The sequence below is a fragment of the Dipodomys spectabilis genome, unplaced genomic scaffold, assembly GCF_019054845.1.
Source record: "Dipodomys spectabilis isolate Male_0828 unplaced genomic scaffold, ASM1905484v1 ptg000069l, whole genome shotgun sequence".
Lineage (NCBI taxonomy): Eukaryota > Metazoa > Chordata > Mammalia > Rodentia > Heteromyidae > Dipodomys > Dipodomys spectabilis.
In genome coordinates this window covers 10,494,024-10,520,576 of record NW_024870746.1, presented here as the reverse complement: position 1 = coordinate 10,520,576, position 26,553 = coordinate 10,494,024, and the positions used below count along the sequence as shown (strand labels likewise).

Genomic DNA, 26,553 nt, shown 5'->3' with positions numbered 1-26,553 from the left:
TAAGGTTTGAATTCAGTACCTGAGTACTGTTCCTGAGCTCTACCACTATGAACCACAGTACCACTTCTGGTTTTTGAGTGGTTATTTGGAGATAAGAGTCTCAAGGGGACTTTTCTACCCAGGCTGGCTTTGAACCGTGATTCTCAGATTTCAGCCTCCTGAGTAGCTAAGATGTGAGCAAATGCTTGTGAAGCTTTTCAAATAACCTAGTCTCATCAATTAAAAAACAGAAGTGTTGTGGCACATACCTGTAATCCCAACACTTACAGGCTGAAGCAGGAAGATTGTGAGGTTTAGATCAGCCTGTGCTAATCAGACTTTGTCTCAAAAAAAAAAAAAAAAAGAAGTTTAAAGTACATATATTGCTGAGTGCCTGTGGCTCATACCTGTAATCCTAGCTACTCAGGAGACTGAGATCTGAGGATCACAGATCAAAGCTAGCCTGGGTGGAAAAATCTGTAAGACTCTTATCTCCAATTAACCACCAGAAAACCAGAAATGGTACTGTGGCTCAGTGGTAGAGTGGTAACCTTGAGCATAAGCAGCAGCTCAGGGATAGTGCCCAGGTCTTGAGTTCAAGCCCCACAATTGAAAACAGCAACAAAAAAATACATATGCAACCTAGCACCAGTGGCCCATGCTTATAATCCTATATACTCAGGAGGCTAAGATCTGAGGATCACAGTTCAAAGCCAGCCCAGGCAGAAAAATCCACAAGACTCCAATAAAATACTCAGAAAAGGCTGGAAGTGGTACTGTAGCTCAAGTGGTAGAGAGGTAACCTTGAGCAGAAGCAGATCGGGGACAGTGCTCAGGCCCTGAATTCATGCCCTAGAACTGGGGAGGGGGTGAGGGGAGGGAGAGTACATATACATATGCATCAATGTGTGTACAGGCTTTCTTCCTCACAATTTCTGGTCCTCAGCAGTACTGAGTAAATGAACAAACAGACTACTTCTTTTTTTTTTTTTTTTTTTTTTTGGGGGGTCCGGTCATGGGGCCTAAACTCTGGGCCTGGGCGCTGTCCCTCAGCTCTTCAGCTCAAGGCTAGCGCTCTACCACTTGAGCCACAGCGCCACTTCCGGCTATTTTCTTTTTGCTTATGTGGTGCTGAGGAATCGAACCCAGGGCCTCAGGCATACAAGACAAGTACTCTACCACTGAGCCAACTTCCCAGCCCCAAACAGACTACTTTTTAAAAGTATCAAACTCCAGCCTGGCATCTGTGGCTCAAGCCTGTAATCCTAGCTGAAGCTGAAATCTGAGGATCTCGGTTCAAAGCCTGCCTGGGGAAGGAAAGTCCAAGAGACTCTTATCTCCAATAAACCACTCAGAAAACCGGAAGTGGAGCTGTGGCTTTGAGCTCTTCAGCTTTGAGCTGAAGAGCTGAGGGATAGCGCCCAGGCCCAGAATTCAAGCCCCATGACTGACAAAAAAATAATATAAAATAAAATACCAAACTCTGTGAAGGTATCAAGACGCTGATGACAAAAGCAGAATTTGATAGCTAGTGAAATGGCCACAGGAGCACACTGCTTCAAAAGCCACTGGATCAATTCCCACAAGTTTCCCCATCAGGATGATATCACCTATCAATTCTCCTTTCATCTTCCAGTCAAGAAGCTAGTCTTGATGCTCTCATCCTTTATAGACATTTTACTGTAATTTTCGGTGCTGAATGTTTCTTTATAAGCTTTTACCTTCTGGAGTGAGGGGGACTCACCAGTATAAAGGCAAGTATAGCTATATTTATTAATCTGAGCATGTAGTCAGTAAATGTGACTAAATATATATGGAAATTACTATGGCAAGGCCCACAGGGATACAAAGATAAAAGAGACTAATCTGCTTTTAAGGAGCTTACAAAGTGGTCAGAAGAGGCATACCACTGGCATAAATAAGTCAAAATAAAAGAATATCCAAATACCATACAACAACTACCAACAAAATGACAGAACTAAACAATAAAAAAGATCATATTCTTTTGGAGGAAAAACAAATTTTGTGGAAGACAAAACACAGACTTTATGGATAGGGACAAAAATTTAACAGGGCAGGGCTGGGAAGGTGGCTCAGTGGTAGAGCGCTTGCCTTGCATGCATGAGGCCCTGGGTTCGATTCCTCAGCACCACATAAGCAAAAAGCAAAAGACCAGAAGTGGCGCTCTGGCTCAAGTGGTAGAGCGCTAGCCTTGAGCTGAAGAGCTGAGGGACAGTGCCCAGGCCCAGAGTTCAGGCCCCATGACCGGACCCAAAAAAAACAAAAAAAAAAACCAAAAAAAAATTTAACAGGGCAATAAAGAAAATAGCCTTCAAGATTAAATGAACTAGCTCTACAGACAGACACATCTGAAAGACATTGAGAAAAAAAGTCACAAATTAACTGGAGTATCATTCTATTGTTTATAAATAGGCAGAAAAAATACCAACTATGGAATGATGCATACCAATTCAGGCTAGTAGTTACTTCCTGAGAAAGATGCAGGGTGGGACTTCAACTATATCTGTAACATTTTATGTTTTATTCCAAGTATATTCCTTAAATTTGGGTTATGAGCTAAAATTTTTATGACTTTTTTTCCTAAAATTAGATTATTTAAAACATCTCATGCAAAAAAAACTCTTCTCATGGAAGAACTGAGGAGAGTAACATAAAAACAAGTCAGGAGAAGACAGTCGCCCTAAAGTTTACGGAAACACTTGACTAGTGTAGTTTTAGATTAAACAAGAGCCTTCATATCCTCAACACAATGGTACAAAAAGCTCTTAGAACAGGGGGCACTGGGACTGGATATTGGATGAGAAGGAAGAATTTATTGCCATCTCAAATCAGATAACTGAGAAGAGAGAATCACCTTCCCACATAACTTAAATGCCGGTGTAACCAAGTCATCTTCCCCCAAACAAAGCCAAGGAAACTTCCAGCTACACAGGAATTCAGACAAGGACTCACTGTAAGTAGCTAGTCTGTGCCTCCTCTTTCCCCTCTCCTCCCCCAAACACTCACAAACAATAACAAAATGTACCCTTGCCCACTTGAGAAAGAATTAAGAATTGGCAGCTCTGCTAAAGTGGAGGACTTCCAAACCAAAGCCCTTTTCTGGGGAAGATGTTGACAAAACTCAGAAAAAAAGAAAAAGGAAACACAACTCAGGCAGGCCAGTGGAAGGTATCCATCTTTCAACTTTCAGCTGTAAGTGTCATCTAAGTGTCATCTCTTCCAGGAAGCTCTGTCTAATCTCTGCATGCCCAAGGTGGAACTGACCTTTGGCTCTCTAAATACTTCTATTACAGCTCCCATCACATTGCACTCCATCTGCAGATTTATACATTTCCTCTCATAGACCCTTAGAGAAACAGTAGGGACTTAGATCCACTTCTATCTCATTAGTGCATAGGAAAGAGTTTACACAATAGGAGAGCAACATTCAACAGCTATTGTATGAAGTAGAGAAATAGGAAAAAAGAAGAGCCAATTAAGATGTCCCTGGAGAACAGACAAATGGTTTGGGTTTATCAGTCCTACTATCTTTGCCCTTCTCTTTAAACTCTACCCTTATAGAACTGAATAATTTTCTTGACTATAGCTGCTATATTTATGCCAATAAGCTGTAAAACTGCATTAATGGGTTTGTTTCTTGTTTTGTATCTTGGCAGTACTGCAGTTGGGAACTCAGGGCTTTGCACTTGCTAAATGGAACTACCACCAGGCTATGTCTCCAACCCTTTTTTACACTGATTATTTTTGAGATAGGATCTCAATTCCTGCCAGGGTACATGCCTATAACCATTTTATGCTTTTCATCATAGCTAAGATGGCAAGAATGAACAACCACAATCAGTTTCTTTATGTTGAGATGGAGTTTCAAGGACTTTTCTTCCCCAGGCTAGGTCTGGAACCACTATCTTCCCAACTTCAGCAACACCACTGAGCCCAACTCTTGTTTGAGAAGGGATCCTCTTGGACTTTTCTGCCAAGACTGACCTGGAACCATGATCCTCCCATTCTCAATCTTCCAAGTAGCTACAATTACAAGAGTGAGCCAACAATACTCAGCTTGGGCTTGTGAGCCATTTGGACATTTCATTGTCACTTTAAATCCAATACATCCTAAATTGAACTCATAATCTCCTTAAAAATAAGGAAGCCTTCCTAACTTCTTTAGTGAATGTCTTCAACACTCACAGTTGATATATTATAACCACACTTCATTTAGCACCTCCATGTCTTATATCTAGTCCTAACTTTAACTTTTCTTCACAATCTCATTTCTACTTTTTTTACTCCTTATCTTACCCTCCACAACTCAACTCAGGCCTCATCACACGTTTCTGGTGTTAATCTCCCTTCCTTCTAAGCAGAGTCTAATAGCCATGATATTGCTCATCCTACTTTTAAAAAATCCTTCTGGGTTCCCTTTCTCCTATACTATAAAATATAAACTTACAAGCCTGAATTCTCAAGTCTCCTCTATAAACATAGCCTCAAACCAACCAACCCCCCTAATTTCACTTTTCACTGCTACTCAGGTCAGTCAAGTCACTAACTGCTCAGATACAGTCTTATTTCGAGGATTTTGCTTGATACCTTTCAGCTCCCAGATAACTTTGTTATCTGACTTATCTCTAGTTCCTATTAATATTTTCTGTTGTTTACCGTTTGCAACAGGATCTTACTATGTAGCTCAGGCTAGCCTAGAACTCATTAATCTCCTATCTTAGCTTCCACAATACTGATTATAGATGGTACTCACATCCAACTCTATTTTTTTAAGATTAAAATGAATTACATCTGTGACATCCATCATTTGTAACTACCTGAGTGTTCTCTCAAAATATCTTTAACATGAAGTCTATACTATGTAATTAATAACATACTTTCACTTTCTAAACTTTTTTTTTTTTTTTTGGCCAGTTCTGGGACTTGAATTCAGGGCCTGGGCACTGTTCTTGAGCTTCTTTTGCTTTATACCACTTGAGCCACAGGGCCACTTCCAACTTTTTCTTTTTATGTGGTACTGAGGAATGGAATCCAGGGCTTCCTGCCTGCTAGGCAAGCATTCTACCACTGAGCCACATTCCCAGTCCAACATATTCTAAACTTTTTTTTGGCATACTAACACTCAGTAGATATCCATTCTTTCCAATTCTCTTATTTGCCACTGAACTGTCAACTCATCAAGGGCACAAAGTTAGCATAGAACTGAACTCACTGAAAAGAAGTTAGTAATTTCTCCTAGGTAAAATAATTTCTTAGAGGCAATAAAGGGATAAAACAATTTTTTAATTCAGTTGAAAATAATCTCAATCTAGCAGCCTAAGATTCCTGTCTATTCCATGACTGAACTCCAACTCAAAAATAATATGGAGTCTGACTCAAGAGGTAACAACCTGTGCTCATGACATCACAAACACAGTTTTGTAATGATTACAAGGAGGCAGGGGTGGGTTGGCATAGATGAAGATAGCTTTGTGATTATGTTTACTTCTTATATGAGAGCATTTCCCATCCATATTTTTTAATTGGCCATATTTTCAAAGAAGTTTCCTTTAAGAGGAAAAATCTGACAGATTTTTTACGGTGACAGACAGAAGAACCTCTGCAGAACCCAAGATTTGAGAAAGCCAGCTTCATCTTCAGCTCAGCGGTGTAAGGCAGTGAGATCCCTTCAGAGTGAAGATTCATTCTGGTTTGAACATAGACATCATCTGCCAGTGATTTTTAGGCATAGGGAAGACAGCCTGACAGGCCATTACAGACTTTGAAATTAGTCTAAATTAATATACTCAATTTAGTCTAGTCATAATATTCACAAATGGATTATTTTGTGGATTTCTGAGACCAAATCTTTAAAATGGATTGCTCTTTGACATCAGTGAATTCTCCTCACCAGCAGGTAATACTGACTTAGAAGTATAAATTAAGATCAGTATGATCCCCTAAATACTAAAATAAACCTAATTTTTTAAAATGCATTTTTAAATAAAGACATTTCATTAAGTTCTAAATTCCTATGTCAGTGCCCCCTACATTAGCAGAGGTAACAGAGTTGAATGCCCTTGAAACATAATTCCATCCTTCGCTTACCACAAGCACTTGAGGAGAACCTAGCCATAGTCTTGCAATTTCCCCACAGGTTCGTACAGTGTGAGACAGGTATAAACAGAACTCAGTTTTGTAAATACATAAACTTCCAGGAAGAAGTTTATGTCTCCTGGCTGTTTCCTTTCAGAGGAGAAGCATAAGAGTCACAATGTACCGGTGCCTGCCTGACTCCTTTCCCTGAGTTCCTAAGCCAAAGAGCTCAATACTTCTCATTAAATCCACCCTTTGTTCAAGGACCTACAATGACTCTATTGACCCTTCTATCAACATCCACAAGTCTGGCCTCTGAGTCCCCTCCACCCTCTTGCTACCCATGACTTGACCAACCCACATTCTCTCCAGTCACTCATGTATTACACACACACACACACACACACACACACACACACACACTTAGTCATTCATACCATCATTGCACACTGCATATTCTAAAAGAGCTTTTCTTTTTTTCCTAACCCAGAAAAACATTTCATTTCCTTGAATGTTCATACTTATTTTAGAACTGATTGAGAAATAACTTGTCCATAGTTATAAATTATAAAGGACCAAGGTCAATCTAATTCCATAGCCCATATTACTTTCTGATTAAACCATAACTGCCCAAGTCCATTTCAAAATTTACTGACTCAGAAAACTCCTCTACTATATCTCAATGATTGTTACTTCAAGATCTCTCAGATCATAAAGCTTGCAGCACACAAAGTTTGGTTTTATTTAGACATTGTTTCCTACAAGTTAAAGCTTCCAATAGTCTGACTCCTCACACGTGACTTTATGTCCTGTTCCAAGGAAAAGGGCACCTGTTTTACATCTTTCATATCTTCAACTTGTCACTACAACTTAAAGAGATTTCTTTGTCTACAGGAATGCTCAATCAGTATTCAGCACAAAGTTTTTTTTGTTTTTTGTTTTTACCAAAAAAGGCCTTTCATATTAAAAAAAAATTGACAGAACTGTCCTGCCTCTACCTTTCAGTTACACAACATATTAATTATCTGAACTTATCAGGAGCAATTCAGAAGGTTCCATTCTAATATTTCACAGATCTTAAGTTCCACAGGAAAGCTACTGCTGAGGTCACATTTCAAAGCATTGTTTGAGGATTTTTCCCTTTGGTGAGATAAATGTTTGAGGTAAGAAGCAGAGTAACTCTAACAGAAATGTGCATGTACACACACACACACACACACACACACGTTCACACACATATACACACATAAAACACTATGATGGTTCTGCCAGCATGTTTAGCACACTTGTGCTCTCCAGAAGTTCCAAAACTTCAACAAGTGGTGCTCAGTGTCATTTGTGTGAGATCTTATATTTAAGGTTGAATTTTTCTATCATAACTCTGGTTACATAGAATGAATCAAAATTCCAAACAAAGCCTTCTGAGAACTGTGAGGCAGTGGGCTACAGGGCTGGTCTCCCCTTATTCCTAGGTTTCCTCAAACCCTTTAATCCCCACCCTGTGGAATATATGCAGCTCCACAAAGGGAACTTGCTAGATATAGATATAAATAGAATTTACCCATATAGCCTAAGTGCTATTGGCACTAAACAACTTATACTGATTAAAACAACTATAGATAGTAAAGACTCTGTGTGGGTATGTGTGATTTTTTAAAATCAAATTTTAGTCTCCAAATTAAAACTTTCCTGAATAAAGGACTTCGGGGGAGGGGGGAAAGAGGGGGGAAAAAAAGAAATTAAGCAATTAATGTACTACTTCAGGAATACTTAAGTTGGTAATATATCAATGTCCAACTAACAATTAGTATTCATTACTGCTCATCCTGCTTACATATGACATCAGACATCTTTTTTGTTGTTTGTTTCCTGTGAGAGTCTTTGGCACTGAATGAAAGGACAAGTCAAACCAAGCAACAACCAAAATTATTAGTTTTAGTTTGTAAACTATTTCCCATTTCCCTTCCTGCTTGAATGGATAATACCCAAAGCAGATATCTGTTCAATTCTAAATTATTCATGTTAATGGATAATTATTGGCAGAAAGGTGCTGATAATCCAAAATGAGAGGGGAAATTGAAAAAAAATCTATTTTGGTTTTGGAATATATGTTTTCAGCATATTTATCTTCTCAATTATTCCCAGCATGAGCTAATATTTGTGTTCATTTGCAATCTCTAAGTACATAGTAACTGGCCACTTAGTAGGGGGTGGGGATTGCTCTGAGGCATGCCAGTTCACTAGTGGAAACTAGAACAGACTGCTATTCAGCCTGTACAGGAGCAACATCCATTTCAGTTATTTTACAGTTCTGTTTAGCCTCCAAAATATCAATAGACTAGCACAGCAGACTGATTTACTAGACTTTAAAAGACCTGCTTGAGAAACAATAAGGCCAACGAACATAATTCTTCATTGTTTGCAAATTATGTACCACAAACATTGAACAAGAGCCTCCAGGGCCACTCAGCCTAAGTCCCAGCAGATTTCTCCACCTCATCAGGAATGTAATCTCATTTACTCAGAAGGAAATTTTCTATATATTTTTAGAAGTTATATAATTCAGAAAACGTTTTTTAAAACACTTAGAAATTATTTAAAAGAGCAGGGTCTATTCTTAACACCACCACCTCTTCTCTCTCTACACTTTGCTTTTCCACTTTTGACACAGGTTCAGAAAAACAAAGAGAAACCAGCCTCCTCAAAGGGCTCCTAAATATACAGAAGCCAAAGACTGAAAAATTACCAGCCTCCGGTTTTCTAAATAAAGCATTTTATGTAGTACTTATTCTTTTTAAAGAAAGAAAAGGAAAAGTCTGGCTAATTCATGAAAAGAAAACTGACTAAAAAGTTAGGGGGAACATCTTACATAAAATGCCACCAGTCAGCTTCTTTCAACTTTCCAATTTTTACACCCATATTGCTTCCTGAGAAGCCACCTAGGGTAGACAGCCACACCACCAAGGGCGGGGGGGGGGGGGGGGGGGTCGGAGCTGGTCCTAGTGAGCCGACAAGCTAAAAATACGCCGGCCCAGTAAACAAATCCCACTCCATCCCGACCGGAGCTACACCGTTAACCTAGTAATTATGAGAAGAGTGAGATCACGCAGCCCCCGGCTTACTCATCATCAGCTTCTAAAGTTTCCATCGGCTATGGCAACTTTTCTGTTTTCTAAAGTTCATAAGCCTATCCTAGGAGCGCTCTCTCGCTCGCTCGCGCTCTCTCTCTCTCTCTCTCTCTCTCTCTCACACACACACACACACACATCTTTTTCCGCTCCTTTCCTCCATTACTTTGGACGCACCTCAGTTGGGCTATCGATAAGGAACAAGTTTGTCTTCTTTTCATTTTTACCTTTACACTTTAAAATGAACTTTATCCTACTATGGGGACTGGATCCTGCATCTTAACCATTCTACAACTCTTCTGTCCCTCCCCAAAAGTCTACGCTGACGAGAAAGGACCGTCCAAACAGCCCAGCGCAGCTCAAGGAGTCCAGGAAAGCCCGGGGCTAGGAGCGCGGGATGCAGGTGGAAGACGGGGGGGGGGGGGGGGGGGGGGGGGAGAAGGTGAGGATAAAGCAAGGGGCAGTCAGGCGACCAGGGGTGCTGAGGGGAGGGGGCTTCAGGTGGAATATCAGAACAGAGAAAGGGGGTCAGTGGAGATCAGAGGGGCAGAGCCTGGACTCTGCAGAGGTGGGAGGGGCGGGAGCAGACCGGGGAGGGTGTCAGGGCTGGGGGCTCCGTTACCCTCGCGACTCTCGGGGCCAGGCCCTAGGCCAGGGCGGAGAGCGGGGCCCGGCCGCCTCTCCTCATTCCGCGGCAGTGACCCAGGGGTCCGGCCGGCCCCTCCCCCGACGACGATGGAGGTGGAGGTGGTGGCGGACACTGAGACCGCGGCAGGCGCTCCACACAGGATCTGAGCCGGAGCTAGGCGGGACTGATCGGGACTGGCCTCCCCGTGGATCTTTTCTCTCTCTCTCTCTCTCTTTTTTTTTTTTTTTGTCTTTTTGCCTGCTCCACGGAACCCGGTCGCCCACTCCGACTCCGGCGGCTGGTTCAGGATCGCTGGCTTTCAGCCGTCCGGCCGGAAACAAGCGCCAGTTTCCGGCCGGAGCGGGTTGGTGGTGACACCCAAGCCGCCCCCGGGCCTCCACTCTCCCTCCCGCCCTCCTCCCTCTTCCCTCCTCCCGCCTGTCCTGCCCCGCCCCGCCCCGCCCCGCCCCACAGCAGCCCCGCCTTCAGCGCCGCTCCCTGGCGGGCGGCTGCGGCGCTTACCCCATGCGTGACCCAGGGCTTCTTTGGCCTGCGTCCCTGAAGCCCCGGCGCCGCCCGCGAGCTTCCACCTGGGCTGGAAGGGTCGGGGTGAACTCTTAACTCCTGAGGTCGAATCCGTCGACTCCTGCCCTTCGGGAAGAAACAGAAAGCGGTGGGCAAGTTCTGGAAAGGTGAGAGGAATGAAAATTCTAGTTAATCTCCCGTCTTTCCGGCTGCTTCCCAAGCAGTCTCCACCCTGACCTGTCACTCTGTAAAGTGTTCGTACCCTTCTCTGTAAACACTTAACACCTGCATAACAAGGCCTCCCCATTGACACATCAGCCTTAGACTGTTAGCAGGATCCAGAAACATGGGCCACTTTTGTGTGCAATGCCTTTTTATAGCAATTCAGCTGTAATTCAAATATTTATTGAGCCCCTACTATGTGCAGGGCACTACATCTTGTTGATGTCGCTCCAAAATCAAAGATCTTACAATTTAGTAAAATTCATAAAGCTATTTTATAGAAGGCAGAATTCACACCATGTGAGTTATAGTGAGCTACAGCTATAAGCACACAAGCCATCTTTAACATTTAGTAAACTTACCAGACTTGTTAAGTGAATATTAGAATAAGAACTTTATCAAATACGAACCACTGTAGTAAGTACCTATGACAAATACAAAACAGAGCTAGCCTCTCTTATTCTTCAATAAAAAAAAATGCTACATTCTAATTCAAGTTCCTAACATTGTACCTCTGGTCTGTATATTCAAAATAGTGTTGCTTATGTTCATTAGGACTACACAAAAACAAATAGTACGATCAATTTATTTTTGCGAACTACTTCCTGAAGCTCTTGGTTTCTGAAGGCGAGAGATGGAGCACAGCTATTTAAACTTACCAAGCTCAAACTAGGAAACTGATACTTGAAATAGGAAACTTCTAGACAGCTATATCTCATGGGGATGCTCTTGGGTTTAGAGTTGAACATTTGGGGCTGGGCCTAAAGCTATACATACATACCTCGTCTGAGCAGGTCAGAGTCCCTTGTACAGGGAGTGTCCATACCAGTGTCCTACAATACAGGTTAACAGACCATTTAGGCACAATTTTTGACCCCTGTTCACTGGCAAACTTGAAGAGTAGGATGATTCAACTGAACTTCATAGATCATACCCACCCCTTGCTAGCTGAAGCTGAGGTGGGAAGACAGATCCAGAGATAAAGAGCCTCAAAAATCTGGAGGCAGATGGGCTGGGAAGGTGGCTCAGTGGTAGAGCACTTGCCTTGCATGCCTGAGGCCCTGGGTTAGATTCCTCAGCACCATGTAAGCAAAAAGAAAAAAGCTGGAAGTGGCACTGTGGCTCAAGTGGTAGAGCTCTAGCCTTGAGCTGAAGAGCTGAAGGACAGCACCCAGGCCCAGAGTTCATGATAGATTAGTTATAAAAACAGCCCAGATGCCCTACAACAAATGATTGGATCAAGAAAATGTGGTATATATATACAATGAAATTTTACTCATCTGTTTGAAGAATATAATGTCATTTCCAGGGAAATGGATGGACCTAGAAAAAAATGATGTTAAGTGAAATAAGTCAGGCTCAAAGAGACAAATGGTACATGTTTTCTCTCATACGTGAAAGCTAGATCTAAAATACAAACCTACATGATAATATATACAGAGTTTTATGCATATACACACAAACTGACTAAAGGATGGTATACTTAGGGGAGGACTATGGACAACTAATGAATTGTTTATCAGAATGATTACCAGGAAGTGGAAACATGTTTGGGGGAGGAACAACTGGAGGCACACAAATGGAGAGTGGAAGAGTGAGCAAATGCAGTCATTATATCAAATGTACATTATGTAAAAATTGAACTACAGAACATAGCTTGAGAGTAGAGATGTGTGGAGGGAAAATGGGGGGGAACAATATAAGGGGTAACATAGATCAAGATACATGGTACTCATAACCTGACTTATTGTAACCTCTTTGTACAACTGCTTAATAATAAATTTTAAAAAACAAAAAAAAGCTCTCCTCACCAAGGCCCTCCCACAATGTTATATTCATCAGTTAATTGTCTTTCTAGTCTTAACACACTACCACAGACTATTGCATCAGGTATGGGGTTAAAAAGCACCTTCCATCCTCAGTACCAGGCAGACTTCTTTTGGCAATGACCACAAAGAGTTTCCAGATTCAAGATCTGGGCCAAGTTGCTGGTCAAAGTCATTTAAGTGACCACACATTATAGGCCTGCTTGGAAATTTAGGGACCAGGAAGTGATAGGGTTGCAGTTGCTTTGTGCCTGTTTCTTACACTGACCATCTATCACTCATTGTTATTTGTGTAATTGCTCAATGAGCTGCTTGTCTTTGGTCAGCTCAGCCTGTGTGGGTAGCTGTGTGGTCAGCTGGGCTAGAGGCCAGGCCACCTGGGTTCTAGTTCCAGCTCACCCAGCACCAGATCCATTAAGTTACTCCTTTCCCATCCCCATATGTTGGTTTTTCTGCCCCTACTCTTGTGATGTGCAGACATTTGGGTTGTCACTAGGTTAGACGCTCAGAAACATCTGTCTGATATAGGTGGTTACAGCAATCTGAACACAGTTGATTATTTCTTGCTGCCAGGTAAAACAGTAAGGAAAGAAAAGAGAAGCAGCAGAAATATCTTTACTAGTGTACATAGGCCATACACCCTCAACTGCTATTTGATTCAGAATTATTTTCCAACCTAATGACCTGTTTTTGTTTACCCATTTTAGCAATCCTAAGGGCTTTTCTATGAACTCCCAGAGCTTTTACTTCACTTAAACACAAGCAGAAAAACCAGCGCTTTGTATTTCCAGAGAAACTTAAAGGAGAATCTTAATATAGAGGCTAATGGATAGAGTAGGGGAAAATGTTCAGAGAACGCTATTTTGCAGTTAACCAGGAAGGAGGAAAATTATTTACATTTGTATGCTTTTGCGGTAGAAAAGAAAACCAAACTAAAATAACTTCCTTTCCACCACCACCACTATAATTTAAACCAACGGGTACAGGGGGTGGGGGGTGGTTCCTAAAACTATGTACAATGCATCCCTAGGAACCTCACATCAGAATTCTTAGGACTGAAGACCATGAATATATATGTATTATACATATATATTATATATTATATATACACACATACATCCCAAGGGTTTTTTTTTTTTCTTTCTTTGGTTTTTTTGTTTTATTTTTGGTCAGTTGTGGGGCTTGAACTCTGGACCTGGGCACTGTCCTTCAGCTCTTCAGCTCAAGGTTAGCACTCTACCACTTGAGCCACAGTGCCACTTCTGGTTTTCTGGTGGATGATTGGAGATAAGAGTCTCAGAGGGCCTTTCCTGCCGGGGCTGGCTTTGAACCTGGATCCTCAGAGCTCAGCCTCCTGAGTAGCTAGGATTACAGATGTGAGCCACCAATGCTCGGCCTCCAAGGGTTCTTTTAAAGTTAAACATATTCCTAGAAATGAAAATATATGCTAAGGGCTAGTGGCATGGATCAAGTGATAAAGTCCTTGCCTAGCATACTTACAACCCTGGGTTCAATCCTAGTACTGCAAAAAGGAAGAAAGGAAGGAAGGGAGGGAGGAAATATATATTCACAAGAAATTTACATATAAATGTTATAACAGCTTTATTCATAATAGCCCCAAACTGAAAATAGCTCATATGATCACAAACAGAAAAAACAAACAACTATATTGTCCTTGTAATTTTTCATGAATTATTATTTATTTATTTGCTGGTCCTGGGACTTGAACTCAGGGCTGAATACTGTCTCTGAGCTTCTTTGTGCTCAAGGTTAATGCCTGAGCCACCTGAGCCACAGCACCATGTCTGGCTATTTCTGAGTAGTTTATTAGAGATAAGGGCCTCACCGACTTTCCTACCCGGGCTGGCTTCAAACCATGATCCTCAGATGTTAGCCTCCTGAGTAACTAGGATACAGCTTGTGAGCTACTGGCTCCTGGCTTTAAATGAACTTTTTTTTTCCCCCAGGACTGAGGACCGAACCCAGGGCCTTGCGCGCGCCGGGCAGGCGCCCTTTTGCTGGGCTAAATCCCCAGCCCCTAAATGAACTACTTTTAAACAACAATATAGATGAATCTCAAAATCATTTATTGATTCTATATTTTCATTTATCTCTTCTGTTTTCCAAAGCTATAGCATATTTATTGGTGGTAGAGCTCAGTTGTAGAGGACTTGTCTAATATGTGTGGAGCCCTGAGTTTGATCTTTAGCGCTGCAAAAACAACAACAGCAACAACAAAGTGATTTGTGGGGCAAAACTAACTATTTATATAAAATTCAAGCTCATGAACAGGCAAAACAATCTTGTACATATAAATTAGTCCTGGTTATCTATTGGGAGAGAAGTGCAGAACAGAAAGGAATACAAAGGAACTTTCTGAGGTGATGGAAATGTTAATTATTTTTATTTTCGTAAGTCATGGGGCTTGAACTCTGGGCCTGGGTGCTGTCCCTCAGTTCTTCAGCTCAAGGCTAACGCTCTACCACTTGAGCCATAATGCCACTTCTGGTTTTCTGGTATTTTATTGGAGTTAAGAGTCTCGCGAAGTTTCCTGCCCAGGCTGGCTTTGAACTGTGATCCTCAGATCTCAGGCTCCTGAGTTGCTAGGATTACAGGCGTGAGCCACTAGCGCCTGGTGGAAATGTGACTCTTGATGAGTGGCTGTTACACATGTGTCAAGTTGTATACTTAAGATTGCTATATGTAAATTTTACTTCAACTCAAAAATAAAAAAAGATATCCAAGGGTTTGTTAACACCTAAACAAGCTGTAAATTTATAATTATTTGTGGATCATCTGATTGATATTTGCTTTACCCATTGGAGTATGAAGCTCCAAGAGGTAAATTCACTATTTTATATATAGAGAGTTTATATATATAAACTCTCTCTCTATATATATATAAAAACTAGCATAGTAGTTGACCTATGAAATTCGTTCATTCACTAGTGAATGCATGAATAAATTGATAGACAACTAGAAGTTGATAGCCATTGCTTTAGTAGCTTATCATTTTACATTCATAGTCTTATAAAAATACAACTGGGGGGCTGGGAAGGTGGCTCAGTGGTAGAGTGCTTGCCTCACATGCATGAGGCCCTGGGTTCGATTCCTCAGCACCACATAAGCAGAAAAGCTGGAAGTGGCACTGTGGCTCAAGTGTTAGGTCGCTAGCCTTGAGCTGAAGAGCTGAGGGACAGGCCCAGGGACAGTGCCCAGGCCCAGAGTTCAGCCCCCATGAATGATAAAAAAAAAAAAAAAAATTTAAAAATTTAAAAAATTAAAAATACAACTGGGCAACTCGAGCTGGGTATAGTGGTGTTTGCTTATAATCCCAACACTAGGGAGGCAGAGATGGGAGGATTCAGAGTAAGTCTGAAGCCAGCTTGAGTTACATAAAGAGACCCTGTCCAAAAAAGAAAAAAGAAAAGAAAACGAGCTGACTGGGTTTCTCTGTTCTCCGTCTGCTTATATGCCATTGTTAGATCAAGCTTCCTGAATTTTACCATTGATCACTTCTCTCTTTTCCAAAGCTAGGGCATATTAGTTATTTTAAAAAAAAATGTTCAAGCCAGGTGCCGGTGGCTCACGCCTGTAATCCTAGCTACTCAGGAGGCTAAGATCTGAGGATCATGGTTCAAAGCCAGCCCCAGCAGAAAAGTCCATGAGACTCTTATCTCCAATAAACCACCAGAAAAAAAATGGAAGTGGCACTGTGGCTCAAGTGGAAGAGCTCTAGCCTTGAGCAGAAGAGCTGAGGGACAGAGCCCAGGCCCAGCGTTCAAGCCCCATGACCGACAAAAAATAAAAATAAAAATTTCACAATTAGTCAGGCATTTGTGACTCATAGCTAAAATCCTAGCTTCTCAAAAGACTGAGATCTGAGGATTGTGGTTTGAAGCTAGCCTGGGCAGTAAAGTCTGTGAGACTCCTATCTCTAATTAACCATCAAAAAGCCAGAGGTAAAGCTGTGACTCAATTGGCAGAGCACTAGCCTTGAGCAAAAAGGGCTGAAAGGACCTAGGAGAGAGCCCAGGTCCTGAGTTCAAGCCCTAATACCAGCACCAAAAAAAAAAAAAAAAGTTCACCTCTCTTCCTTCTTGCATACAAAGCCATCTAAACGTTAAAGGAGATTGGGAGAAGGAAGACCAAGTAGGAGAGAGAGTGGTGAAACGATGACGGGTGAGGTTCTCGTCCCCTGCCAGTGCTTGGTTTAAACAGGTGATGAAGTTCTGCTGTAAGAAAATCTGCTGAAGGCTTTTTGGAAATGACTTCTTTGTTCTTACAAGAGGACAAAAATAAATAAAAGAGCTGAGCTCTAGTGGCTCACACGTAATCCTAGTTACTCGGGAGAGTGAGATCTGAGGATTGCAGTTCGAAGTCAACCTGGACAGGAAAGTCCTTAAGACTCTTATCTCCAATTAACCACCAGAAAACAAAGTGGTGCTGTGGCTCAAAGTGGTAGAGCAAAAGTGCTCAGGGACAGTACTCAGGCCCTGAGTTCAAGCCCATGACCAAAAAGAAAAAAAGAAAGAAAGAAAGAATAACTTTTTTTTCTTCTGTTGTTGAAATTCATTGAATTTTGGACTAATGTGCTGGTTAGAAGACTAGCTAATATACTAAGGATAGCACAGTTTAAAAAATAAAGAGAATCTGAGTCTTTAAGGAATGACTAAATAAATAAATACTATGGTAGGCATACTTTAAATTCTTTTTATAAGTACTATCTTTCTTAGCACTTAAGCCATTTTGAATTAAATTTCTGTTACTTATATAACCAAAAGTATCTCAACTAATAAAATGTCATCAACCCCAACTCCTCAGTTTCTACAGGATACAATAAAAATTCCAAAGGGATAGTTTGGGGAAACAAAGAAGGAGGCAAAATGCTTGATAAGAAATGTACTCACTATCTTGCCAATGTATTTGTAACCCCTGTACGGTATTTTCACAATAATAAAAAAAAATCCATAACTTACCTTGCAAGATCCTATGCACCCTAACCCCAATCTGGTCCTAATCCCAGAATAGAGTAACTTGTAATTTTCACCTTTACACTTGAATTCTACTTTCTTTACCAACAATAGTGTGCTAGTAAATATTAACAACTAGCTCTCCAGGGAGGAAAAAGCTCTTATTTATAGCATTTACTTGTCCACAATGCGAATATTCCCACCACTGATGATTTCCCGACATAAGGGAACTGAACAAGAAGTTGGGAAGAGAGATAGTAAGAGACAGTTGGAGCTGACCTCAGCATGCCCTGTTTATCAACATTTTCCCATCTGTTGCCTCCTTAGGTAGAGTTCAAGGCCCAATCTGTATCACTTCCCTTTATAAAGTTTTACGTAAAGTTCTAAACTATAAGGTCTTACCAATTAACTGGAACTTAATGATTGATTGGCGGAACTTACTTTCATAATTATTTGTTCATAGTCAACTACTACATAATTAATGAAAAACAGAGGAATAACAAATATTTCAGAAAACAGAAAGGTTCTGTGACACTAAATTACCTTCCTGTACTTTCTAAGGCTTCCTAGGATTAAGCATTAGGGGAACTCTTAAGAAGAAAATCTTTGTCTTCAGGCCTTAGGAGCACTCCAGATCACTGGTGTACCTTATTATAAATAGGACTTATCAGCTCACAATTATTACAAGTACCAGTCCCAGGGAGAGCTGAGTTAGGACATTAACTAAAGAGCTCTTGGCAAGACTGGGTGTGTTCCTATTCTAGTCTTGACAAATCCCCTGAGGATATATGAACAGGCTTGTAAGACCACAAGAGACTAACTGGCAGGTAAAGAGCCCATTCCTTAAGACAGCGAGGAGAGCAAATTCTATCTGACCTAATTGGAATGCCAGCCAGGTGGGTCAGCTTCATCTCCACCTTACATGTGACACACCCTCAGGCTTGAAGGAGACAAATAATTAAGTCTGCCAACACAATGACCAGGGCAAAGAGGGAAAACCCAGGAATGTAATGACTAAGTCACTCTTCCCCCTGACTAGCAGCACCGGGAAGCAGGCCAAATTTAGGCTACTAGAAACTGACCGCACATTCAAAGAATAGAAGATGTAAGACTACATGAAGCTCTGATTATTATTTCAGGGCATTCATTTGAGCCCTACTGTGAACTCCCATTTTTTATTTAACCAATGGTCTCTATTAACCTCTATAGTTACTACACACTAAGAGTATCTTCCTAAATTATACATGCATGCTCCTTTCCCTGCAGCTCATGAATGTCTCAGTCATGTGCTCTCCACTGTTGCCTTCCAGATTGCTGAACTCTGAACCATTATGTGGCTGTTCCCATGTTGCTTATGGTCTGTGGACAAGCCTGCAGACAACTGCAACAACTCAGAGAAGCAAATGAAAGCTGTTTTTTACCTGGGAAAATAAAATCTGGACTTGAAAATTGTGACTACTATTTAGGTAACTTTGCTTTTATATAAAGAGATAAAATCCTAAGTGGCTCTGTGGCTCAAGTGGTAGAATGTTAGCCTTGAGCTGAAGAGCTGAGGGACAGGGCCCAGCTCCATAGTTCAAGCCCCACGACCCACAAAACAAAACAAACAAAAACAACAACAACAAAGAAATAAAATTCTGAGGTCAGAGAAAATTAAAATTAAGAGAATAAGACCAAGTACTTAGAGGATCCATGGGTAAGTTCTCTAAGATCACCCAGGGAAAAGCATAAAAACAGAGGGCAATTTAAAAAGAAATGAATGACTATGGGAGAGAGAGGACCAGTAAGACAAAACTGAAAGACTGAATAAGAATAGGAGGCCCTGTGTGCTAACGGGGTACTAGCCTTGAAACACTTTTTAAATAGGTTAGTGCCCACAACTAGTGTCCTTCCTCTTTTTCCCTTCGGCACAGATCACACTCAAGTGGTAGCTCCAGTATTTACTAGTAAGTGATGCTGAATCAAACACCATACTGTCTGCCTCCTTATCGAGACCTTCTGCAGGAACAAGAGCTCAGAAAAATGGGAGTTAATATATTATGTAAATTCTGCTGATATTTTAATTTTTTTTTGTTTGGGTTTTTATTAACTGTATTTTTTTTGTCTTTTTTTTTTTTTTTGGTACTGGGGATCGAACCCAGGACGTTGCACTTGCTAGGCAAGTGCTTTGCCACTGAGCTACATCCCAGCCCTCTGCTGATATTTTAAATTCCCACCAGGCACAAGACATGCAAAAGATGCAGCCAGTGCCCTTAAAGAAGTCCAAATCCTTCTGTGCTTGACACTTGTTCTTTATCTTATCTAGAAAAAAAAAAAGATGGAAAGTTGACTGTGTTTCTGCATACCTCTAATCACCAAGGGGATGAGGCAGGAGGATCGTGCGTTCAGGAGAATCAGGAGGGCTACACCTTAGAATGATGAAAGGAGTGACATGGAGCAAGATGCGATGTACCTCTAAACTGATTTGTTGAATGATAACTCCTCTGCATAACTACTTCAAGTTAATAAACATGATTTTATAAATAGATGGAAGGTGCTATGGGTGGTAAGTATAGTCAAAGGACTATTGGTATTCACTCCTGAAAGGAGATGTAAGTGCTACTCTTGCTGCCACACAGTGTATTGTCTTTTATTTCCTGCTTCCCATGAGACATTCCATTTGATCTTTGGTTTCCTCCTCCCCTCTTTCCCTGTATTAACAGTATCTGCAGAGCCTTATGCCATAAACAGCTTCTAACACTCAGCAAGAAAGTGTTGTGCGTAGCTGAAGCTACTGTTAAGTGATGCACAACCCACTTCTTTGCTCTGGCCTATTCCTGTGGAATGTGGGACGCTAGTTACAGACATATCTACAATGAGATAACATAGGACATAGTTTGTACCAGTGGCCCTGCTTAAATGTTAGAGTTTTTTAAATGTCTGAACCCATTGTCAATACCTCTGTATTGGATCATTCTCTCAATTCCTTTCTCTCAATACTCCCTGACACACTCCTACCTCATTACTTGTGATTTAAACCTTTATCAAAGTACTCTGTAACTGGTCTCTTGCCTTTAACCTCTGCCACCTATATTTTATGCCATGTTGTAAGCAAAGATCAAGTCATATACTCTCCCTATTTAAAAACCTTTAGTTGTATTCAAAGGGAAATGTAGCTACCACCAATAATAACATCATTATCTTCATTATCATCATTAAATAGCATTACCCATCCCTGAAAGACTAAAACTATTTGGAGAGCTGCTGCATTGTTTTGGTTGGGATCATTGTGTAACTGGAAAATAGTGTTATTTTAAACCAAAAATAACAATAGTTACTGACCCTTAAGGGAGGTGACATAATTCATATAGCAGAGAAACAATTCTTTAATTGTCACACTGCCTTCTTCCTCCAACAGAACTGGAGAAAAGGAAAGATGGTCTCTACAAGTCTCTACTTCTGAGACTCAGGATGGGAACTGAGAGATATGTTAAAGAATCCTTGGAAATAAGTTGAAGATTGAATCATAAGAAAAAGAACCTCACAGAAAAATAAGGAGTCTTTAAAGGAAGAGAAAGGCCCAAGTAATATGACAATATGGGACCTCACCATTGTCCTCAAATCTTCAGCAAAGATAAAATATGAAATGTATTTTCTGGTGAAAATTAAGTAGATGATTTGCATCTTAATACAATGTAGTACAACTAGCAGCAGCATATTAGCAACAATAAAACAACCCATCCATTGAGCTAGCTAGTAACCAGAGAAGGCACAAGGTTCACCCTCACCTTCAGAATCTGCACACGGGAATGAATAAACTTAAGGCAATTACATTTGAATCGCAAAAAATGGGTTATAAATTGATAAGAGGTGTGTACTTTACTTTTCACTCACTTTACTCCGTGTGACAGCCATTTCCTACCTTCTGAACAGAAAATACTTGCATGGTGATGATGTTGACATCCACGTTCCATTTTCCTTTCATTCAGAGGCCTGGGCCATTGTATGTTTTCTATTCCTTTCTAGCTCTGGTCAGCAAACAGTGTTTCCTCCTTCACAGTAGAACTGATTCTTGGGGCAGCTGCCCTTTACCCAAGTTGTGGAATTGGGTAGAACCCTTTGAACAGTGGTATTCTGGTGGCCTTTTCCTTAGTGAAAACATCAGTCTCTTCCCTAGACTTATTGCCACCCACATTTTTTTCTTCCCTGACAGGCCTCCCACGGGTAAGTTTTGCTATTAAGAGAGATTCCAGATAATTAGTACAGGGAATTGGAATCAAAGAGAGAAATAATGGAAGACATCACCATAGTGTCCTATTTAATAAAACTAGTATCTGAGCAGAACAATAGGTAGCCTCCCTGTGGTCTGAGGGAAAATAGTAGACAAGGAAAAAAGACAAGGACAGGGATTTAGTAGTAGAGTTAGGAATAAAAGATAATTTCCAGATGATGAATCAGTATCACCTCTGTGGTGTAAGTAGTCTCTCTGCCCATAGTCAAGAACTTGAAACTATCTCATTCTGACCTTCCTCTGGGTACATCCTTACCCATTAGATGAGGAATCTATAGAATCAGGAGACATACACATTTGGAGACTAAGACCACCCTATGAAGTTTCCACCCCAAATAGCTGAGCCATTACCAGGGACATCACAGCATTCCAAGCTGTGAAGATATATTTGTCCAGGTAAGAAAATGCAACATTTTTTATTTAACAAAACTTACTAGCTTGTGTATAATTTTTACCTATTTAGGCACATGAGGTGTGGGCCTCTATTCTTGTCCCAGAACCTACAAAAGTTAAAGGTAAGCCTTTAACTTAAAAACTTAAAAAGTTAAAGGTAAGTGCTTCAGACTAGAGAATTATATATTTAAGAAGATATTTTTATTATTTAGTAAAAGCCTATTAAAGAAGGGGTGACATTGTCAAAAAAGAAATGTACTCTTTCCCGGATGTATATAACTATAATCCCTTTGTACATCACTTTTATAATAAAAATTTAAGCCTACTAAAACTTAAGATATTTATTTAAAGTTACCAATTTACCTTGAAATTTTTCTCTCAAGTCAGATGGCCCTTTATCATATCTGTGTATAAAATTACATATGCCTCCCAAATGTTTGGTGTAACTAAGTTATTAGCACCTGTTGATTTCTTAGTTCCCAAAAAAGATTGTGGCTCTTCATCTCTAATGGGCTTTTTCTGGCTCTACTCCAATCTCTGTTGGGGAAGCACCTTCCATCTCTTTTCTTCTGCTTGACTTCAGTCTTCTCCCACTTCTTTTAGCCAGACTTCTACTAAAACAAAAGCAATATGTTCTTTTAAGTTCATACTTTCAAAGATTTTCTGTTAACTTATTGTTGTTGCTCCAGTACTAGAACAGTACTTTGTGCTTGCTAGGCAGGCACTTTATCACTGAGACACACCTCCAGTTCTTTTTTTTTTTTTTTTGCACTGATTATTTTTAGTTAGAGTCTAGCTCTTTGACCTGTCTGAGCCTGGACTTCAATCCTCCTATTTTGCACTTCCTGCTAGTTTGGATGACAGATGCAGATTACTATGCTCAGCTTCCCTGAAAACCAAGTCTTAGGAACTTTTTACTCACCTGGGCTGGCCTTAACTATGCCCTTCCTTATCTCTTCCTCTTTAGTAGCGAGGATTGAAGCACAGCTTAATTTAAAAAAGAAAATCAAATAAATTAACGCATTTACATTCCTTTCTTGCAAACAAAACAACTATTTTAACTGACTCAATTTTTTTCTCCTTGGGAGGTCATATACCTTTGGTAGGAAACAAGATCTATATCAGATAAATATATTGTTGAAGGTTTTGATGTCTCTTCTTTTTTTCCTATTGGGGATGAGGAAGAAGGCATGCCAGGTATGTGCAGGGTCTTAGGGGTTGGGAGAACTTGAGTGAGCTATTTATCTATAGAAGCTGGGAGGAAATGAAGCCAGAGGGTAAATACAAAACTATATTTGGGGAGGTGTGGCAGGGCTCAAGTAATAATCTGGAGAAGCAAGATCTTCTCATCTCATCAAGTCTAAGGGTCAATTTAGAGCCAAAAATAGGAGGTGAAGTCAGAGAACAGGAACTCAGTAAGCTTTAGTCCAATGGTTAAAGCAGGTGGGAGGTGAAAGGGACCAGTGCCAGGGAGTAAAGTAGGCGGAGTCCCAGCAAACTCTGGCAAAACCAGGTTAGATATAGTGAGAAAACAAGGAAGCACCTTTCCAGTAGAACTTACATTTTAGTGCTCAATGAATACTTTTGTGTGTGCACATGCACCAGTCATGGAGCTTGAAGTCAGGGCCTGAACACTGTCCCTAAGCTTCTTTTGCTTAAGGCTAGTGCTCTACCACTTGAACCACAGCTCAAATTCTGGCTTTTTGGTGGTTAATTGGAGATTAAGAGTTCACTGGCTTTCCTGCCCTGGCTGGCTTCCAACTGAGATATTCAGTTCTTGGCCTCCCAGTTGCCAAGATGACAGGCATGAACCACCAGCACCACCAGTACCTTTGACATGATGAAATGGGTTTATTCATTAATCAACAATACTTGTGAAGAACACATAAGACTTATTAAAATATGCCTATGGCTGGCAAATCCAGTAGCTTTCCTAAAGAGAAGCAAAAGGGAGAAAAAGATGTGAATGTGACATTTAAATTTTACTAAAATTACATACACAGTGGTTATTTTAGATATTCTCTTGCCAAATATAACATCTAACCCAGGAGTCATTTAGAAACAGAAAATTTCTTATCCCTAAATAAATTTTCTCTCTTCTTTTCCCTCCCCTCCCCCTCTGTCTCTCCTTGCTCCCAACCTGAGTCTGAAACTCATGGTGGAGGCAATAGTAATAAATAAGTCAGAGTTAGTTCCAATCATTACCTGGGACAAACACCATACAATTTCTTGCTCAACAGCTGAAGCAGCTGACCTGGCTGAAGGCACTCTAAAATGAGCCATCTTCATGGGTGATCACATGTTCAGAGCACATAGCTTCAGGGTATAGTGCCCATCCCAATGACAGTATATCACCTGGGAACTCACTGGAAGTACAGACAACTGACTTGTGGGCATAGACACCATAAGCCATTTAATATCTCATTACCTTATCTCTAAAACAGGCTTCCACTTCAGGTGCCTGTGGCTCACATCTGTAATCCTAGCTACTCAGGAAGCTGAGATTTGAGGATTGCAGTCCAATGACAGCCCAGGCAGGAAAGTCTGCAAGACTCATCTCCAATTAACCACTCAAAACTGGAAGTGGAGCTGTGGCTCAAAGTAGTAGAGCACTAGCCTTGAGCAAAAAAGCTCAGAGATAGCTCCCCGGACCTGAGTTCAAGCCCCAAGACTGACAAAAAAAAAAAAAAAAAGGCTTCCATTAACTACAAATGTGAATCTATCCGTGGCAAATTGGTTAGAAGCCATTTTCTATGAATCTTCAGTTTTGACCAGCTCTGAAGTATTTCACCAGATTCATTTTATGTCCCATTGTTTAAGAAGTTTTTCTTCTTTCTTCCTTCCTTTCTTCCTTCCTTCCTTCCTTCCTTTCTTTCTTTTTCTTCCTTCCTTCCCTTTCTTCCTTTCCTTCCTTTTCCTTTGCTCCTCCTCCTCTTCTTACTCCACCTCTTCTTCTCCCTCCACTTCTTCCTTCTCTTTTCTCTTCTTCTTCCTCCTCCTCTTTCTTTTCTTCTTCCCCATCCTTCTCCTTCTCCTCCTCTCCCAAATGAGTATCACTATGTTGCCCCAGCTGGCATGAGATTCCTGAGTATAAGCAAGGCCCAAAAGTCCAGTCAGTCTCTTTGCTCAACAGCAGCTCCAGAAGCCAACAGCATTAGCATCCACTAAGGTCCTATTTTTCACCGACATTGGGCTGGTAATAGAGAACTGGGTAGAAACATTAGGGTATGTTCTAAGGGTTCTAAGAGCAGAGTATGTTCTGAGTATGTTCTAAGAATAGAATCAAGACATGTTGGCTTCAAATACACAAAGACAGAAGTATGGAGTCTTATTCCCATGACCACCCAGAATGGCTATTATCCAAGAAATGATGTATGAGATGGCTCACATCTGTAATCCTAACTATCTGCGAGGCTGAGACCCGAATAATTGAAGTTCAAAGCTAGCATGAGCAGAAAAGTCTGTAAGACTCCATCTCCATTAACCAGCAAAATGTCAGGCTAAAGTCATAGCTCCAGAGGCACAGTGTAAGCTATGAGAAAGCAAACTAACCTAGAGCATGAGGCTCTGAGTTCAAGCCCCAGTACTGGCACAAAAAAAGATAAAAGGGGCTGGGAAGGTGGCTCAGTGGTAGAGTGCCTGCCTTGCATGCATGAAGCCCTGGGCTCGATTCCTCACTACCACATAAACAGAAAAAGCTGGAAGTGGTGTTTGGCTCAAGTGGTAGAGTGCTAGCCTTGAGCTGAAGAGCTGAGGGACAGCACCCAGGCCCAGAGTTCAGGTCCCATGACAAAAACAAAAACAAAAAAAAAAAAAACTAGAAATATAGAGAAAAGGGAAACCTGGTCCATTGTCAGTAGGAATAAGTGTGACCACTTTTGAAAACAATATGAAAGACTCTCAAAAAAATAGAATTGCTATCCAATCAATAATCCCACTAGTGAGTATAATTCCAAAGGAAATAAAACTAGTATGTCAAAGAGATAGCCCATATTTATTTCAGCACTCTCCACAACTCCAAGATATAAAAACAGCCAAGCACTGGTGGCTCAAGTCTAATCCTAGCTACTCTGGAGGCTGAGAACTGAGAATCATGGTTCAAAGCCAGCCCAGACAGGAAAGTCTGTGACTCTTACTTCGAACTAACTACCAAAAAAGCCAGAAGTGGAGCTGTGGTTCAAATGGTAGAGCACTAGCCTCAAGCAAAAAAGCTCAGGGACAGTGCTCAGGCCCCAAGTTCAAACCCTAGAAATGGTGCACACATGTGCATGCCCACACACACACACACACACACACACACAATCTAAGTGACTGCTAGTGAATGAATGGATTAGAAAAAATGGCATATTCTCACAATAGAATTCTATACAATGGAATGTGTGTGTATGTGTTTTGCAAGATCCTGCTAAGCAAACCTTTATCGAACACTGAATTATATCCCTAGCCCTATAACACAGCCCTTTGAAAGAATAAAATTGCAATTCATTACAATGTGAATAAAGCTGGAGGATAT

General features: G+C 40.9%; 1 protein-coding gene and 1 long non-coding RNA gene across 5 annotated transcripts in view; one reads left to right on the top strand and one right to left on the bottom strand.

The window, feature by feature from the left end:
- Window positions 1-10,260, bottom strand: part of Otud7b (OTU deubiquitinase 7B) — a 57,983-nt gene extending 47,723 nt beyond the window's left edge. Inside the window, exons 1-2 of one of the 3 annotated variants that reach the window (XM_042681538.1) lie at window positions 9,437-9,576; window positions 3,554-3,563 (exon numbers count right to left, since the gene is read on the bottom strand). The gene's annotated coding sequence lies outside the window, so the exon portion shown is untranslated. Of the gene's footprint in view, window positions 1-3,553; window positions 3,564-9,197; window positions 9,252-9,436; window positions 9,577-9,825 lie in introns of those variants that run through there. The other 2 variants (XM_042681537.1, XM_042681539.1) reach the window with 2 other exon arrangements.
- A 53-nt stretch (window positions 10,261-10,313) lies between these two features.
- On the top strand, window positions 10,314-22,049 carry LOC122109308. 2 transcript variants are annotated; one of them, XR_006147691.1, is made up of 4 exons: window positions 10,314-10,523; window positions 18,688-18,843; window positions 19,683-19,922; window positions 20,775-22,049. It is a non-coding gene; the product is annotated as an uncharacterized LOC122109308 (long non-coding RNA). The 2 variants fall into 2 exon arrangements; XR_006147692.1 differs by lacking the exon at window positions 19,683-19,922.
- Window positions 22,050-26,553: the final 4,504 nt, after the last annotated feature.